A 16,427-nucleotide genomic window follows, 5' to 3' on the forward strand; every position below is an offset into this window, starting at 1 on the left:
ATCTTTTTCTTCTTTTTTTACTGGCGTAGACACCGCTTATGCGGTTACAGCCGAGTTAACATCAGCGCGCCAGTCGTTTCTTCTTTTCGCAACGTGGCGCCAATTGGAAATTCCAATCGAAGCCAGGTCCTTCTCCACCTGATCTTTCCAACGGAGTAGAGGTCTTCCTCTTCCTCTGCTTCGCCCGTCGGGTAATGCGTACAATAATTTCAAAGCTGGAGTGGTTTCGTATTCCGCTGTCTTTTAATTCGCTGAACTACGTCAATGTCGTTGTATATCTCATACAGCTCATCGTCCCATCGAATGCGATATTCGCCTTGTTCAAAGCGCAAAAGACCATAAATCTTTCCCAGAACCTTTCGCTCGAAAACTCGTAATGTCAACTCATCAGATATTGTCATCGTCCATGTTTGCGCTCCTTATAGCAGAACGGGAATAATGAGTGACTTATAGAGTTTTTTCGTCGGGAGAGGACTTACTTCTCAATTGCTTACTCAGTCCAAAGTAGCAACTGTTGACTAGAGTGATTCTGCGTTGGATTTCGAGGCTGACGTTGTTGTTGATCTTAATGCTGGTTCCAAGATAGACGAAATTATCGACTTCTAGGTTATGATTGTCAACAGTGACGTGGAGGCCTAGTCACGAGAGCGACGACTGTTTGTTTGATAACAGGTGGGAAAAACTGGCGCACCCTAAGGAAACACTGCGCAGTACACCACATTCGATGACACCATACTCGTTCGTTTTCCGACGCCCATCCCGCGCGTCGCAATTTTCGCTAACAACGTCACCATACGGTTCCTGCTCCCTGCCAGTCCTGTGCGCTACGGATATAATTCGAATTTCAGCGGTCCTGCGTGATATGGTCGCCGTTAGCATGCGCAATCATACGTCGTACTAAAGTGTTTAATACTTTTTAAATTAAAGTGTTTTCTTTTGCCGAAATACTGGGTGCTTATTGAACTGAAAATAAAGTGGTGTATGCTTCCCACTAAATTGGGCATCCAAATATTCATGGTTTTTCGAGCCTCACAGAGAGGCACTATTGGAGAAACAAAAAACATTAAATATACATCTACTAGTTTGGTGGCAAAATTAACAAAAAAAAAACAGAATAAACTACATAAGTGCAGTGACCCAAGCAGAACAAAAAAAAAAAAAAAAAACAAAGTGACAAAAAATAAACCAATTTCGGAACAAAGTGAAGTGATACAAAGTGCAGAAACGAACAAAAACAAAAAAGACAACTAAAAACCTAATCATAATCACAATCAGGAAAATATTAGAAAACACAGTTCCGAAACATTACAAAACCAAACCTACGGTGAAAAAACAAAATATACAAAACTGTAAAAGTACAAAAAAAATAAATAAATCGGGCGCGAAAAGTAAAAGCACAAAAACAATAACAAAATACCAAAAAAAAAAGAGAACAGAAAATAAAAACAAAAAACATAAACAGGCAATCGGACACGCGATACCTAAGAACAAAACATTAATCGGGAGCGAAGTCTAAAAGCGCCTAAACAATAAAATATACACAAAAACAAAACAATCGCGAACACAAAAAAAACGCTAAAAAATATTAAACAACAAAAATAGAAGGTGTACCTTTAAGTGGCTAAGAACCTAAAGGAGAGAGGGAGTGGAGAAAGGAAGAGGGAAAAAAACGCTGACAGCATTAAGGGAACATATATACGTACATACATATATACACATATAAAGTCCTTGAAGTAACCAAGTGAGCGTATTTAATCCATTTTCCATACTTAATAATAGGTTATCAAAAAAGTCTTGCGGTATTTTCGCTAGTTGGCGCTGAAAGCGCGTAGTTCTAGTTTTATTCGTCGCATCGGGTCATGCTATACCTTTTTGGAAAACTCATTTCACGCGCTAACACGTGTTTGATTGATTCTCATGCCATGGCAAACATGGAGCAAAATAAAGAGAAAATACGGCATATTTTACAGTATTACTACGATAAAGGCAAAAATGCATCTCAAGCCGCCAATAAAATTTGTGCAGTTTATGGACCCGATACAGTTTCCATTTCCACCGCACAACGATGGTTTCAACGTTTTCGTTCTGGTGTAGAGGTGGTCGAAGATGCGCCACGCTCCAGAAGGCCTGTCGTCGAAAATTGCGATAAAATCGCTGAATTGGCCGAAAGAGACCGGCATAGTAGCAGCCGTAGCATCGGTCAAGAGCTGGGCATGAGTCATCAAAAATTCATTTCGATTTCAATAAAAACAAAAAAAAATCAATAAAAAAATACCGCAAGACTTTTTTGACAAACCATTAATATGCATATACACATGTATACAATATATACAAATACACATGTATACAGAAAGACGGTTTTATATACTAATATAAAATCTGTAACTTAAAATACCAACAATATACCATATATCGAAATATTTATAAAAAAATGTATTGCCTATATTTTGAGCTTACCTTGTGTATTGAAACACAATTATTTAACAAAAACAAAAAGCAGCCAAAATTCAAGCATTTACTTGCAATCTTTTGCGGCAATACCCCTTCTGCTTAATACAGCAGTAAGTAGGATTGTATATAACTAAGTAAGCAAAGGCAAACACTAAAATTATAACATAAAAAGCAACACAAACCATAAAAAAAACAGACATACATACATATGTATATGCATATTTACCGAGTGCAGATAAATTACATATACCAAATATAATATCAAAGTGCATACGGGAGCATACCTGCACATTATCCACTTCGCTTTCGCGCTCTCTTCCAAGTGCGATCATACATATGTATGTATATATGTATTTGTAAGTATAATCATACGGCATAGAGTCTGCCTGTAATTTTATGCCCTACACTGGGTACCATATGCTTAATTATTAAAAATATAAATTTTAATTAATTTTTATTATAAATTTTAATTAATTTTCCTAAAAAAAATTATCTTAATTTTCCGAAAATAACTAAACGGTAAGGTAAAGTAACACTGCCTTTTACAAAATACATTTATTGGAACGAAACCAAAAAAAAAAAAAACAAAAAGAATCTGATTAATCAAATTATAAATTTGAACAATATACATTAAAGCATATGTACGTACATACATACACGTAGATTTAAACATACACATTGGCATCTATTCTGTAATACCACTTGTTCTTTGTGAAACAAAAACAAGGTGGATTGGAAAAAAACAAACATTACAGCATAATTTTTGCCCACCAACTATTCGTGCATACTTATGTACAAATCATATTGATCTCTTCGACGAGCTCTCAATTGCACAAAAACAAGTACATACAAGCCAAGTATTAGGGTGAGCCTACATACCTATATAGGGACATAGAAAAATACTTAAAATTGGTATTGTGGTTTGAAAACAAAACATATAAAATAAAAATAAATAAAATAAATTTAAATAGCAGATAAATATATATAATATAACAAATAACCCGCCTTTTATAAAACAATAAAAACGTGTATATACTTTAAAAAGTATTCAGTTCATACTTAGAAATCTTTATTTCATTTTAACACATATTTCTACCTACACCCAAAATAATGAACAATACCAAAAATCAAAGTACACCTGGAGCTACACGCTCAAAACAGGTTGCTAAATTTATTTCAGAAAGTGACAGTTTTTTAATACTGTACTAGATTTGCATCTTCACCGATTCACGAAAACTCGGAATCGTTATTAGAAAGAAAAAGTCAAAATCTTAAAAATTTTTGGACTCGCCTCCAAGCGGCTCATGACGTCATTGTAGATTCTGACTATTCAGATCTACCACAAAATTTTAAATTATCTGCTTACGCCATATACGAAAACTGCTTATAACGAAGGAACAAAAGCTATGATCTCCGATCAACTAAAGCTCATTAAAGCAATTGCACCTACTCCACAAAGTAGAGTAGAGCTGCCACAAATAGACAGTCAAAAGGCAAATTCAGGTATCCACTTCGAGGTGCCCGCATGTGACACAGAAACATTCTATGGAGGTTATGAAGAATGGCCGTCCTTCCGGGACATGTTTACAGCCGTTTACATCAACCATCCAGAACTATCAAAAGCACAAAAATTGTATCACCTCAGATACAAGACAAAGGGTCAAGCAGGCGTTATAATAAACCAGTTCGCTCTTAATGACGACAATTTCAATTTGACTTGGGAAACTCTAAAAGCGAGATATGAAAACGAAAGGATACTGGTCGATAAACAAGTAATGACACTAATGAACTTGCCCAAAATTAAGAAAGAAACAAGTGTAGAATTCATCAAACTAGAATCCACTGTTTCAAATTGTTTGTCGGTCTTATCGACACTAAATATCCCCAGACAGCTGGGACCCAATTCGGGTACACATTTGCACCGCCGCATTACCAGAAAAATCGTTACTTTTGTGGGAGCAATCGCTCTCATAACGACCAAAATGCCCAACGTGGCAACAAATGAAAGATTTTCTCACCACTCAATATGAAATTGCGGAAAGGTTAGAAGAAAAAATAATCAAAACTAAGAACATTAAACACGACCAAAATGGAAGCATAAATAGACCCCAAGCTAGAAGCAACAAAAATTTAAACAAAAGCTTTTACGAAGCACAAACCTTCACATCATAACAAAGAAAACAAACGTCATCAGAACTATGTAAAAGAAGGCATAAACTTACATCCTGCTAGAGATTTAAAAACTTAACAGTTAACGAACGAAATAATTTTGTCAGGTCAAAAAGACTTTGCACAAATTGTCTGTCACATGCGCATACATATAAAAATTGTAAAAGAAAATTTAATTTCTTCCATTGTCACAAAAGACACCATTCAATGCTTCATTACAGCAGATATCCTAACTTACTCCAAGGAAGCGCTTACACAAAAGGAACCACGGGTTTAGCAAAGGCAAATCCCGAAATGCACAATTTTAAAAATTGCCAAGAGACACCATGTTGCTCAAAGGCACAAAAAGCTCAAACGCTGCACAGCGAAACACAACGTAAACTAATTACAGAACCAATTATCACCATGACAACTCAAGTTGAGAAAAAACAAAATCAATACCTTAATTCACAATTAAGGAAATTTCGAGATATAGGGAAACTTTCTCCTATATTAAAAGCACATACAATTTTTCGGCCCCGCAGGATGGCTTTCGCCAATAATGAAAAAAAAAAAAAATTCTGAACTGATCCTAGAGCGGTGGCGGGCTACTAAACGCCAAATTAGTACATACATAAAAACATAAAATATCATACAGTTGTATCAAAAGGAGGAAAATTCGGCATTTTTCGAAAATTTTCAAATAAATAAATGCGATAGTGTGACGCACCTAGACTTACAAAAGGCTATGGTCGTTCTTATCGTTCTTACATAAGCGCTCCTCATAAGGGTAGTGGAGGGAATCTGTTGTAAAATTTTAGCATTCCACTTCAAAAAAGTATCTAGAAATTACCACGATGCAATTCGAAATGAAGCCGTTCGCAATTCACGGCCTTCTCTCGCAAGATCCCTCTTTTGCACAGTCCTAACTCCAGGGCTAAGGAGTACCCATTTTGGCCATATCTGAGCCAGACGTGGAGTTACTATCCTTCATAAGCCGATCATAAATTAAATATCATAAAAAAGTTGCAACAATTGCCGATAACACAGAAAAGCCAAATAATAAATAATCCGCTTTATAAACCGATAAGTCGTCAATAAAATCAAATAAACCCGCAAAATAAAGTTGCTTCTCTTAAGCATCTATTTGCAATTTAAAATTCATATTCAATTATGTACATGTGATATATTTTAAACCAAAAGCTGGTTTCCACATACACGAAGAAATATGAGAATATTACAACGCCTTTATTAAACACTTTTGCTGTCAAATCCATGCTACCCGACCAAACACAACGAGCCATGGATTTGGCATCGCAATCCTCAAGCAGCCGTCCTAGAATGACAGTAGAGGAACGTGAAGTCTTTCGGATGAAAGCGTTGGCAAAGCAAGCCGAAGTTCAAGACACCCTTTCCAACAAAATTGCAAAAATGGAAAGAAAAATAGTTGAAATTGCAAGGTATGCAAGAAAAACATATGAACTGAAACAGGAAGAAATTAAATTAATGAAAATGAAAAAAGAAAGGAAGAAGGAAGAAAATTTAGAGAAAAAAAAAGACAAACAAAAGATGGAAATAAAACTACAAATTTTAAAATTAAAAATGCAAAAAAAAAAATAGGGTAAATAGGGTGCTTGTAAATAGATTGAATTTAGTGTATAGTTTATTTCATAAGAATGTGATGAATTTTTTTTTTATTTCATATTTTAACCGAACTTGAAATTGAGATTTTTTTAAGAAAACATGTGATGAATTTATTTTTACTTTATTATTGTAAGTAACGGAATTGAATCTGTGATTTTTTTAATTTAATTTAAGAGCATGTAGTTTTTGTAATTTTTATATATTTGTTATCTATGTAATATTGAATTTTAAAGTATTGAATAAAATAAAAGAATACAATATATTATTCACTGAAGTCGGTATAGTTTCATTTACATCAAATCATCAGCAATTTGTCTTCTGCGGCGATCTCCAGATCACCGATTCTAATTTTTTTACAAATGCTGTGCAAGGCGCAGCATACATTAATAACGGATGTTACTTTAGCAGGATCGTAGCGCATTTTCCTATCACTCAGAAGACATCTGAAACGGCATTTCAAAACTCCAATCGTACGTTCAACAACATTTTTCGCTTTCGCGTGGTTCTTATTAAAAATTGACTCCCTAGTTCCAGATTCTGCATGACGGAAAGGTGTTAATAAATAAGGGCTTAGTGGGTATCCGGAGTCACCTGCAAATGTATTATTGTTTTCAATATTAATATGTCAAGATTAAACTTGCGCAGTAGTCAAATATTGCGAATACCTAAATAAATAGAGTTCTGATCTCCGTTTTGATGCGCTGCCTCTAAACATGCCTTTAGAGAACTATTGTTCCATACGAACGAATCGTGTGTAGAACCAGCATATCTAGCATCCACAAAACGGATATTCATATCATGATCACAAGCCTGTAATAAATATACAATAAAATTTGTATACCAATTTTACTGTATTAAATTCATAAAAACTCACAATCATTGCATTTATGATCCTTTTCTGTTTAGATAGAGGTGTTTGTTTGTGGTAGGAACATAAATCGCAATATGGATTCCATCGATGCAGCCTATTACATTTGGTATTCCCGATCATGAATAAAATTTGCTCCTTTCCTGCTGCTTTTCTTCTTCACTCATATCTACGCTTATATGGGTACGACAAATTTTATTTTCCAAAATGGGTATGATCTCTTTTAAAATAAGGGAAACTGTTGGCTGAGCAAGTCCCAACTGAAATTCATTCCCTATAGCTTGTTGGTAACTGCCATGTCCAAAAAATCTGAGCGCGGCACACAATTATAACATCGGCGTTATGGAAGACATCCGACAATGAAATTTGTCTTTGATTTTATCCAGCACATACATAAATGCGTCCTTGTTTAAGCGGGAATTCGCAACGAATCTACAAATACGTGTACATTGAACAAAAACTTCTTATTATTCGTTATAATTATACTGGATACATACACCGTGTTAGGTAGCTCTGTAGGATTAGAATTATCTCTAATAAAACGGCGCTGTCGAAGATTAGTTCGCGTTTCCACATCGTAATTATCCTCAAAATACAGATCCGCGTTATTAAACATATTTTCGAATTTCAGTTGATATAATAATACATATTTTTAAGTATAAATGACACAAATGTCAAATTCGGTAGAACGCGCTACTTTTTTCATGAATGGCAACGACATATTTTAGCGAATACGTTAATTCGCCATTCACAATGCAAATTTGGGGTATGTTCGCCAAACCTTTCGCTTCGCCAAATAAATTCGCTTCGCAAGTGACAATACCCGCCTAAGCCTCCCCCCTCACTCAACCTGGGAAAAACTGGCGCACCCTAAGGAAACACTGCGCAGTACACCACATTCGATGACACCATATTCATACATCAACACAACTAACCACACCTATACACCAACCTCATTAACAAACGGGATGGACAAAATTACAGCATACATATTCGTTTTCCGACACCCATCCCGCGCGTCGCAATTTTCGCTAACAACGTCACCATACGGTTCCTGCTCCCTGCCAGTCCTGTGCGCTACGGATATAATTCGAATATCAGCGGTCCTGCGTGCGTCGCCGTTAACATGCGCAATCATATTTACATACCTGATTTCAATAAAGTGAACCCTAAAGTGTTTAATATCTTTTAAATTAATGTGTTTTCCTTTGCCGAAATACTGGGTGCTTATTGAACTGAAAGTAAAGTGGTGGATGCTTCCCACTAAATTGGGCATCCAAATATTCAACAGGGAATATATTGTCTTCCCTCATTCTCCACCAGACCCATTTGCTTCGCTTCATTATCTATTCTGGAAAAAGCAAAACTAACGGCGCGTAGTCTCCCGTTTTGTGGATTGGGCAGAGCACACTTAAATTCCAATCATTGGGCATGATTTCGTCCGACCATATTCTACAAAGATGATGCATGCTCCTTATCAGTTCTTCGCCACCGTATTTGAATAGCTCGGTCGGCAATTCACGGGCCCCTGCCGCTTTGTTGTTCTTCATACTGGTAATTGCTATTCGAACTTCTTCATGGTCGGGCAATGGAACGTCTGCTCCATCGTCATCGATTGGGGAATCGGGTTTGATACCTCCTAGTGTTAAGTTTTCACCGCCATTCAGCAGGCTGGAGAAGTTTTCCCTCCATAATTGTAGTATGATCTGGGCATCACTCTTGGGGGTTCTACAAGAGTATGCTCCGGTCTTGAAACCTTCTGTTAGTCGCCGCATATTTTCGTAGAATTTTCGAGCATTACCCTTGTCGATCAGTTTGTCTACCTCCACCTTTATATGATATATTATTTCTCAGGACCTACTCGGATAATTCCATCCACATTCGGTTAATTTGATACTTTTGTATTACACAATTGTAAACTATAGAAACTATTCCAAGGCTGTTGTTTAGTTTTCATTGGGGACATTTATTACGTGGCGGGTCCCAATCCCAACGCACAACCCTGGGGAGGGATGGTTCGGCTGCTAAATTTTTTTGCATTCAAAAGGATGTTTTTTGGCTACTCAGAGGATACTTTGTCTAGGACTGGAAGTCGTAAGCTGTTTAAGCCATGTGTAAAATAATCGTTTTTGGCTACTCCCAAGTGAATGGCAATCAAAGAACTTTTCTTAATTGCGTGAACCATAATTAAACGATCCGTCGGCAACTTCGTTTAGAAAATCTGAATAACCACAAGAAACTCTTTTTGGATTGAGAAAGCTCGTCTGATGATTTTTCTTGGTCAGCACTGAAAATAAAGTATGCATATTTTTTCTCTGCATTTTCTGTTAATGAGTTTTTGTTTGTTGACATTACGTATTATTATAAAAAAAATTAAACAAACTTACGCTAAACTTTGATGAATATTTTCAGAATTTTGGTTTAAAATAGTTTTCCCTCGTAGCATTATTTAAATATAAATTATGTCGTATGCAATTATGACTCCTTATTCCTAAAGCATTGCAACATTGATTTGGAAAAGGAATTTTAATAATAATTTAGAAACATCTTCTATAACAATCTAGTGCTGGACCCCACAGCCCAGAAATCATAATCTGTTCGCCGCTAAGCACCCTGCGTTGAGAAAGCCGGTTGGGGGACAAAAAATTCAATATCTGCGGAATGGCATTTCGCGTTGCGATACATACTTTGCAATTTTTTTTGAAGAACGCATGAAAATTTTTAATTCTTTAACGAAAAGCAGTAAAGCACTATTATTTAATCAAATTTACCGTGAAAATATAACTATAATAAAGCACTAACGTTTTTCTTTGAGTTCACAAAATTTCATCGATTTATCTGCGTTTATGCGTGTTGTTCCTCACCTAATTTTCAAAATCGGTGATTTAGGAAAATTTTCGGTATCTACTTGACGTTGCACAGGATTACAAATGAAAAATATTTGTTTTAAGCAATTATAGTGATTAGATAATGTTTGATTTTCCCACTTTTATAATGCCGGTCTTCACGCGTTGTTGCCGGTGAAGGATATTTGAAGAATGGAATCTTTGTAGACCCTAAAATAAAGAAAATTATGGATGGTGATATTTTCCCGATGTTACTTAGCAATGAGGAGAAAAAGGCCTAGAGAAGTTCTAAGGCAGTAAGCCCATGGTTTCCTTGGATAAAGTTGCCAATTATGACGAGTTGATCACTGACATGATTACGAATTTCACCATCATAGGATCTAGAATCTGTCTAGATACACATATTCGGAAGAACGACGAGAACGCTTCCATCATAATATAATGGCATTTGAGAGACATTACTATGGCCAGTATACGGAAAGTACTTATGTCTCCCCTCATATATTTGAGGGATAAAACAAGAAACTCTACTAATCTACGGACCATGACAGGAAAAGGAAGTATCAATTTTTAATCATTTGGAATCTATATATCATCGGTATATTTTTATAAATTGAAGAATTTTTACTTTTTTATACATAAAAGCAAATTCAGAACTGTGTTTTAATATTTTCTTATTTTGAGATAATAAATCTGTATTTAAGAAGACCTGGGAATGTCGATAATTCTAAAAACATTATTATCAATAAATAAAATAATGGTGATGAATGATTAACGAATATGCTATCTGGTATGCTATCGGTAACTTCTGTCTAAATTACTCAATTCTAATATTTGTAATAAAAAAGACTAAACCCTCAAAATCTGGCTTCTAAAATAATTACCAAAATTTTAATAATAATTCTTTTTGAGTAAGTTTGAACCTTTGATTTCGACAAAATGTGTTTATACAATATATAGTATTTTTGACATACGGACATACCATTTTCAAAAAAGTACTATCCACGAATTTCAATTATATATCTCAGACATTGACCGATATTTTCTAAAAAAAAAGTCAACTATAGGTACGGCGGTCAAATTATTCGGTACCTAGGGGCGTGAACAGTTTTTGTTGCATTTTAACAATTTTGAGTCATAAGGTGGCATACACTAAGGGCATTATTCGTGCAAAGTTTAATCCCGTTAAATTAATTGCTTACTGGTAACGGAACGATAATATATGGGAAGTAGGCGCGGTTGTTGTCTGATTTCGCTCATTTTCACAACGTGACATAGAAACATGAAAAAAATGCCACGTATCAAATTTTGTTGAAATCGGTCAGTCGGGTTCCGAGATATGGGATATTACCAAAAATTGGGCGGTGCCACGCCGATCGTCAAATAAAGCATTGTCATTCCATCCCGGCGGCAAATTTTTACGTCTCTGACACATTTAGTTATTGATTTATCGCGCTTTTAGTAGGTTTGAACAGTACCGTTATATGGGGAGTGATCGGGATTTTTATCCGATTTCGTCTATTTTTACACTATAGGTAGGAGTTTTTGTAGTATTCTCGCTGAGCGAATTCGGTTGTTGTAGCTTAAGCAGTTTGGGAGATATGCACATTAAACTTATTAGAGGGCGGGGCCAATCTACGAACTCGGAACTTTTTTTTGTACTAAGGCTCTTGCATAACAAGTTTCATCAAGATATCTCAATTTCTATCGGATATCTACAACAGCATGAACAGTTTTGCAGCCAATTTTTGACGGACTTGTTTGTAGAGAACATGCTGGCCAGCCAACTGTCTGCTTTGCTTTATAGGACAGGCCTGCAGCCTGCAGCGATGACTTCCCGAAATTCCGGTTCGTTTCTAAAAGCCCTTTAAGGTCATTAATTTTATAAATTTGATTACTGTACAATAAATTGTCATCATATTAACCAAATGGTAAAATACCTTATTGGCGTATCTTTGTTTTTTACTCTTATATGGTAACGATCAAAGAGCCCGTTAAATAGACGTCACCCATATGACGTTGTATTTTCGTATAATTTGATCTTTTTTCCTCCGTTTACTTGCATTAAGTAATGATAAATATTGCTTTATGGTTTCAAATTTTGTTCGAATCTCACAATTTCTAATTGGTGCAAATGCATGTTTACTCAAAATCATAATATGTGACCTGGTCTTCGGAAAGCGGGCTTAGGTGTCAAAAAAAAGGAGAACAATTAATGAGATAACGAGAAACTGACGATTATTTTTAACAGCTTTTCCCAGAAAACTAGTTTTCGCACGTTAGCTCCCTTTTCATAGGCCAGGTCACATATAATGGTCAATGTCATCAACGTCTACGCTGAATTGTGATTGGATGGTTTCTGCAATAGCTGCCCGATTAGTTTCTTCCACAATCATTGCAATTGGATTTGGCGTGAAGAAGAAACAAAATATTTGCAATGGAGTTGAGATTTTAAAATAGGGACAATTTTTGTGACTTGAGACGATTTTGCTATTCTGTAAGTGACAGTCACAAAATCTATTACATTTCATTATGATGATGTTTTTACACTTGAATGAAAATAAATATGTCGATAACAAATATAAAATTTTCTATAACATAGCAAAAAGCATAATTACCAATAAAAATCAAAATATATGTTGACTTTGTTTCATAATATTTACGAAATTTGCATAAAAATAATTTATTTTTAACGTTTTAACGAGTTGCTTAAAAGATATAAAAAAAGGCAATCGATTAATATCTATGAATATCTCTATTCAGTATATTCAAAATGGCAAAGAGTTTTTTTTAGTTTTGTGACCTGCTAACCATCAGGTCTCAAATTTGAGACAATATTTTGAGACTAACGCTAGAGGCTGTTTAGTGAATAGTAACTAGTCACAAATTGAGACTTTACCTCAAAATGTCTCAAATAGTGACTAGAGACTGCTTACAGAATCTCGCTATAAAGCTCTAATATTGCAATTGGCAATGAAGTACATTCTTAAACGGGTTCCGAGAAAAACGAAAAAGAAATAAGACCAACATTACACAGTCCTGACAGTTACTGGCTGTCTTAAGACCGGGACCTTTTCTGAGAAAAGAGTTAATGTACGGAACTACTATTTGAACATCAGAAGTAAATCGTTTTATTACTTTAGGCAAAAAGTCATTATGCCAAGACCTGGCCCGATCTAGCTTTACATATAAAACCGGTTTTACCTTTCGTATCGTGCTCGTACTTAAGTAAGTTAGGAATAACAGTGCCATCAAAATTTTATATCATTTACGGTGATCGGCCAATATAACAATTTGTTTGTTGTACATCTAATTCGTAAATTTCCTTAAATCGATTGATATTTTTTATCTATAATAAATCAACATTTTGAAATAAAAAACTAAATTTTTGCAGTTTAAAAACAACTTTACACAAATTCTAAGCAGTATATCGATATTATTTCAAGCCAAACCACGCACTGACTAGTCCAAAACAGCCAATCATGCAATATGTACCCACAGTAAAATTATAGATCACATATTACTGTTGATTAAAGGCGAAAATATGTTAAATACAATAATATTTGCTACAATTGTCGAAGTCATGTAAGTGGGGAAAAATAATGCAGAAAGAAGTGGGACGCGAATGGACTAAAACGTAAAAAATGTTTCCAAAATCACCGTGACATATTCCATTTAAAACCCGGAGAGAGCAAAAAATATATGTCCACAAAAATTTCATCAAAATCAGTTATTTTAGCTATATGTAGCTCAAAAAAACCAAAAAAACCATGTGGAGAATTTATCTGCTACGTGCACTCATAGATCAAGGATCGCAAATAACATCAATATCCGAAGAATCAACACAGATTTTAAAGTTGCTGAGGAATAAATCAAAAACCAAACTTTATGGTTTAAGTGGAACCCTAATAGGCGTTTTAATATTCAAAAGTCAAGTGGAACATAAGCCAAGGTTCTTAAGCCCATGCACTGAAAAAGTAAATGAGTATTTTCACCAACTTTTACCTGCTCACAAGCTGATCAATATTTTAACAACAACTTTAAAGTATGGGATAATTGGATGGGATGTGTTCATCGGTATAGTTGAAAACGAGGCAATATTACGATTCTTTTGGCGCCGCGATTTGATGGTACGTATGTAGGTCCTCAGGGTTAAAAAATGTATACACATATACCCTCCTCAGACTCATAGTTTTCGAGATGTTTCTATTTAAAGTTCAAAAATTTGTAAAAGTAATGCTCGTTATTTCACTATGTTGTACCCACTTTTCACACATTTTTCAATTAATATATATTTAATTACACTGTACACATTCAAATATATCCAAAATTTACATTAATTGTGTATTTTTTAAGAAAATAAATATACTTTAAAAACTATTTTGCACATTCAAACTTTCAAGAGATTTGTATGTTTACATTTATGACAAATAGCAGTGTTGCCATACTTTGTGTCCTGATAAAATAATCAAAAATTTATTTAACATTTTTACGATTTTCGTTAACCCCCCCGTGCAGAAAGTAGTTCGACACAAAGGAACTATGAACATCCCGGTGTTTGACCAAACAGGGTTATTTTTTTGACGCGCGGCCGAAGGCCCACAGTGCAGAAAGTGGTTCCACACAAAAGAACTATGAACACTTCGGTGTTTGACCGACCAGAAAATAAATATACTTTAAAAACTATTTTGCACATTCAAACTTTCAAGAGATTTGTATGTTTACATTTATGACAAATAGCAGTGTTGCCATACTTTGTGTCCTGATAAAATAATCAAAAATTTATTTAACATTTTTTACGATTTTCGTTAACCCCCCAGTGCAGAAAGTAGTTCGACACAAAGGAACTATGAACATCCCGGTGTTGGACCGACCAGGGTTATTTTTTTTTGAAAAACGTCCGAAGCCCGCCTGTGCAGAAAGAAGTTCGACACAAAAGAACTATGAACACTTTGGTGTTTGACCGACCAGGGTTATTTTTTTGAAGCGCGGCCGAAGGCCGCCAGGTTAGAAAGTAGTTCAACACAAACGAACTATGAACACCCCGGTGTTGGACCGACCAGGGTTATTTTTTTTTGAAGCGCGGCCGAAGGCCGCCAGTGCAGAAAGTAGTTCGACACACAAGAACTATGAACACCCCAGTGTTGGACCGACTTTATTTATCAAATAACATAAGATACAAAAACCATTTGTACTGTTTTCTCTATATATGTTAAACAGAAATTTTTTTGATAATTTTTTCTAAACACAATATGTGGCAACACTGGTGTTTGTCATGTAAATAAAAATAAAGTGAGAGTGAATTGCATATAAAATTATGGAACTTTAAATACAAATATCTCATAAACTATAAGTCTGAGAAAGGTACATGTGCATGCATTATACCCTCAAATCGCGGCGCCAAAAGAATCGTAATCGTGCCGAAAACGACATAAGAAAATATCAGTGAGTTCTTGAAAAACGATTTAGCTCGATTTTGGGATCAAGACTCAGCATTAATTATTGGATAATATTTTACCGAATAGATCACGTCCAATACGCACTGAAGAAAATATAGCAGCCATAGCTGAGAGTGTACACGAAGGCCGTGTAGAGTCGATTCGGCGCAACTCGAAGTGATGCATGGAACGATTTGGCGCATTTTACGTCGAGATCTTAATTTGGAAGCGTACAAACATTTGAAAAATATAATCTCCAAAAAATCAATGCTAAAGAATATCCTTGCAAATGATACTAAATATTCCCCGTTAAATTTGAAGTTATATATTTTTATATATATACCATATATATCCGTCAACCGGAACTTCGAAAAATTTGTGTTAGGTACATATATGGGAGCTAGGAGTAAAATTGATTAGATTTTAATCAGAAAAACATATTCTATGAATTTCATTCAGAAGCCTCGCAGACTTATCGATATATACGGTAAAAGTTAATCGGAAGTGTTAAGTACTTTATAGCTATTTAGTATACGGTATACAGAAAAAGTATTGACACGATTTTGTGGATTGTCGACACGACATAATTATCGGCAAAAGACTCTCTCGGACTTTCAGTAATATTCACGGACTGACAGATATTTTTGTTAAAAAGCCAGCTGTAGGCACATAGGTCCACATATTCGGTATCTGAAAGCTTGAAAAGTTCTTCTCGGATTATAATCAATTTAAGGTTTGACAGTATATCATAAAGGCAGTATTTCAAATATATTGTTTTATAGCACTTACTACTGTGGCCATATAAAGGAGCGCAAGTTCGGTGTGGGATCCACGGAGGGTAAGGCACCCCGTCGCCGAGTATTGGCATTCACCCAGATGAATGATCGTCTAGCCACAATCTGTATCAAAGCGAAGCTCTTCATTATATCGCTGATTTGTGCCCACGTCCCGACGGAAGAGAAGGACGATGTGACCAAAGATGCATTCTATGAGCGCACCTATGAGAGTTGCCCCCCGCCACGATGTCAAAAT

At 35.4% G+C, this 16,427-nt stretch overlaps 1 protein-coding gene and 1 long non-coding RNA gene across 3 annotated transcripts in view; both read right to left on the reverse strand.

Moving 5' to 3' along the window:
• Positions 1-16,427, reverse strand: part of LOC126765303 (methionine aminopeptidase 1D, mitochondrial) — a 39,199-nt gene that overhangs the window by 12,977 nt on the left and 9,795 nt on the right. The gene's annotated exons all lie outside the window — the stretch shown is intronic.
• Positions 6,344-12,460, reverse strand: LOC126765422 (uncharacterized). The gene is made up of 4 exons (XR_007668371.1): positions 7,609-12,460; positions 7,118-7,543; positions 6,909-7,053; positions 6,344-6,834 (listed from the first exon to the last, which is right to left on the reverse strand). It is a non-coding gene; the product is annotated as an uncharacterized LOC126765422 (long non-coding RNA).

The sequence above is a fragment of the Bactrocera neohumeralis genome, unplaced genomic scaffold (genome assembly GCF_024586455.1).
Source record: "Bactrocera neohumeralis isolate Rockhampton unplaced genomic scaffold, APGP_CSIRO_Bneo_wtdbg2-racon-allhic-juicebox.fasta_v2 cluster10, whole genome shotgun sequence".
In the NCBI taxonomy this organism is placed as follows: domain Eukaryota; kingdom Metazoa; phylum Arthropoda; class Insecta; order Diptera; family Tephritidae; genus Bactrocera; species Bactrocera neohumeralis.